The 3,744-nt window shown below is 43.8% G+C and overlaps 1 long non-coding RNA gene across 1 annotated transcript; it reads right to left on the bottom strand.

Moving 5' to 3' along the window:
* Nucleotides 1–888: 888 nt before the first annotated feature.
* LOC123412788 lies at nt 889–2,751 on the bottom strand. The gene is made up of 3 exons (XR_006613600.1): nt 2,403–2,751; nt 1,086–1,173; nt 889–995 (listed from the first exon to the last, which is right to left on the bottom strand). It is a non-coding gene; the product is annotated as an uncharacterized LOC123412788 (long non-coding RNA).
* Between the last annotated feature and the right edge of the window lie 993 nt (nt 2,752–3,744).

Raw genomic sequence — 3,744 nt, 5'->3', positions numbered from 1 at the left:
CTATAACTAGAGCGATATGGACATAAGAAACACATTGACATAATAATCAATAATTCTACAACTTTCAGGAAAACTTCAGGAAAGAAGCAAACTTATTGCATGTGATCCTAAATAAGAAAAACTTCAGGAAACAAGAAAACCTATTGCACGTCACTTCAATACAGTAGGAGGATATATAAGCAATTACAAAAATCATGAAACAAGCAAAAACTTCATTGGAGATGCAAACGTCCAAAAACATGCTAAACTTCATCATCACTTGAATGCTCACTTCTGTTTCCACTCAACCCGTCATCTTCTTGTTCATCCTCGTCGGTGGCACTATCTTCATCATTGTTCTCAACATTCTTCTCAATCTCGGCGATGATTTTAGGATCAACAGGTGTGCCTTCTTCATCATCACGGCCGAAAGTGTGAAACGCTAGATCAACATTGTTCACTGTAAAAGTTGGCGCGATGATATCTTCTTGGTATGCATCTGTAGCATTGAGCTCACCCGTCTCTGATTCGGGAACATCATACAAATGTCTATGACTAAAAGTCTGTACCACTTTCCAGTCTTTTCCAAGATGTGTATCCTCCATGTAAAACACTTGCTCTGCCTGAGAAGCCAATATGAAAGGATCCTTTTTGTACCTAAGAGCCTTGTGATTCAGACTTTTGAAGTATCCATCATCTCTCAACCCGGTCGTCTTGCTTGTAATATCATACCAATCACAACGAAACAAATATACTGACCTGTCACCATGCTTGTTTTTCGAATACATCAACTCAAGAACTTCCTTCAGAACACCATAGTACAGAATCTCTGCACCATTTTTCTCTCCCTTTACCATGATGCCTGAATTTTGAGTTCTTCTCTTCCTCTCACGATCCAGAGTGTGATATCGAACACCATTCACATTGTAGGCAGAGTACACCAGTAAAGGCTTGTCTGGGCCACATGATAGCGAGTACAAATCCTCTGAAACATTCTGTTCTCCTATATTATGAATCTATACATGATGACCACACATCAAAATGATAAGGTTAATGTCGTCAGTAATGCAAGATGGATACAAAACACACAAAAACAAATAGCTTACATGCTTCTCAAACCACCTAGGGAATTCCTTCTTAAGTGTCTGCTCAATGTTAGCCACACCTTTCATTTGTAACTCTTCTCGGCAAACCCTACAACAACAAACAAAAAATAATCACATCAGAATTCATTATCTCTACGAGCCAACCGCATAATATGCATAAAAAAATGGCAAGAATACTTACTTCATGTACTTGTCTACATCGCGACAATTATTAAGCACGTTCCAAACCATTTGGTCGTACCAAATTATTAAATACATGTACTTATCGACTGCTTCACCCGAAAATACATAAATAATGGGCAGAATTAGGCGGCAGAATCCTGTCAAAAATGCAGTAGGAGGGACTACACATCTATAGAAATTCAGTTCGGCTGCGCAGGAGCTACTTTAAACAGAGACTACACATCTATAGAAATTCAGTTCGTTAAGACAAATTCATGTGCTGAGAGAAAGGGCAAAACCAATATGCAGCAACACGTACAAGACCCGGCAGCCACGACGACTCTCGGCAGCGACGTCGTGCGTAGCTGAGCAGGGAGGAGGATGTGACCAGCCAAAGCTGTGGCAGCGTCCCTGTAATCAAAGAGATGAGACCGGCTGTTCGGAAACTGCACGGCGTCTCGATGATCAACTAGAGGAGGTCAGCAATGCCACGTCGTACCGATAATGAAGGGTACGACTATGATTACAAATCATGATAATCAAGGATCACGTACTCCATGTGCAGGTTCCTGAATCAATCATAGAGATCAAGAATTTTCGCAGGTTGAACAATCAATCAAAATATCTAATGAACTTACCGTTCCGGACTACCGCAATTCAGAAGCGACGGCCACACGACAAGACAAGGCTTTGGTAGAGTGCTGGCAAGCGGCCGGGGCCTGGCGGCGGGCGGCGACAGGACTGACGAGTGTAGAGTTTGGGCGTTCGGCGATTCCTTTTCTGTTCGGTACGACTTAATTAATACCTGCGTGCCCCTCTCCCTGATCCCTTCCAAATCGATCTGCTAGGTCTCGGCTACTTATTTTTCCTATGTTAGCGGTCTTCTATAACAGATAACATTATGCGTACAGATTGCTATTGAGAACTCGCTGGCCTGCTGGTGAGGCCTTGCTCCAACTGATGGAAGGTCTTTGGTTCTAGACTAGATTACTATCAGAATAGGCATACTAAATTACTAACTGCTAAATTAGTAGTAGGCATACTAAATTATTAATCTGTGATGTCCCCAATTTACTCGTACAGGCAACCTTACAAATGGGGGTCCAGTAGTTTCAGGTTGTACTTACACAAAGGGTAGATGGAGATGGTACTTACAAACTTCAGTAGCAAATTCGTATGGAAGAGGGCCGGCCGGCGAACTTCGACAATCACCGGCCAGTGCTGCCAAAAACGACCGTCTCAGGCGCGTTTTGTTCCCCCTCCTCGTCGCGTGGATCAGAGGCGAGCTCCTCGCCTCCTGAGCATTGGCGTGCGTGCGACGGCTTCGTTTCCGAGGCAGTGAGGCGATCGAGCCGCCGTGCCCAGCGGCGAGCGTGGTTGAGGAAAGAGTTTTTTTTTTTTTTGAGAAAGGGAGATGTGATGCACAGCAGCTCCTGTAGGTCGTCTATGGGCCGATTACTACTCTGGGCTGCTGGATTATGTGGAGCGGGTTCCTATAGTCGTATACGTATGTAGCAGGAGGGACTACTCATCGTCATACGTGCACGGGTGAGGGGGTGAGAGACTCCAGTAGTCGTATATGTAGCAGGAGGGTTGCTTAATTCTGGATGTTGCATACACGTGTGTAGCAACAGGAGGGACTACACATCTATAGATATTCAGTAGCAGTACCTAGCAAAAACATTGTATTTGGGCTGGGAGGCCACGGCCGCCTCACACTTCTACATAGCTCCGCCGTTCTTTGGTTCAACTTCTGCCGCGCGCAATTTTTTATCAATGTCGTGGTGTTTTTTCTTATCCCGTTAAGTGTTTGAAGAAATAAAATGGTCCTCCAGAATAAATTACTGACAAAGCGGATTTACCTTTTATATATATATATATATATATATATATATATATATATATATATATATATATATGTGTGTATATATATATATAATGTGTTTTCTTTTTTGACATGTGTGTCCCACCTCCTTAGATCTCACCTCTAACCACTATATAATACGTGACAATATACTAGCATCACCGATTTAAATTCTTCCATGGCATAACCATGTCTGTCATGGGAACTACCTACATCGTCATAGAATATAAAAATGAGTGACGGTGCTTATGTAGCCGTCACTGATTTGGGGGATTATGTGACGCTATGTGCGTATTGTCACGCATTATCATATTCAGTGACGTTACGAGTCATTGTCACGAGCATTTTCGTCACAGTATATCACATCTCTTGTAGTGTTGTCACGGCGATCGAGCAGTGCGTCGATCTCGCGACCCTATCCATTGATGATCTCGTCGGACGCTACAAGGCTCACGACGAGCGTATGTGCTACAGTCTTGGGGACGGGAGGAACGATGAGCTTGTCATGCTCACGCGGGCTCAGTGGCAGGCGTTGGACTCAAGGAGAGAAGGTGAGGGCTCTAGCAGTTACGCTCGCCAAGATCGTGTGCCAAACGAACAAAGTCAGAAGAACGCCAGCGATGGCGCTCCAAA

This window comes from Hordeum vulgare, chromosome 7H, assembly GCF_904849725.1.
Source record: "Hordeum vulgare subsp. vulgare chromosome 7H, MorexV3_pseudomolecules_assembly, whole genome shotgun sequence".
NCBI lineage: Eukaryota > Viridiplantae > Streptophyta > Magnoliopsida > Poales > Poaceae > Hordeum > Hordeum vulgare.
This window is presented reverse-complemented; position numbering and strand designations above follow the sequence as displayed.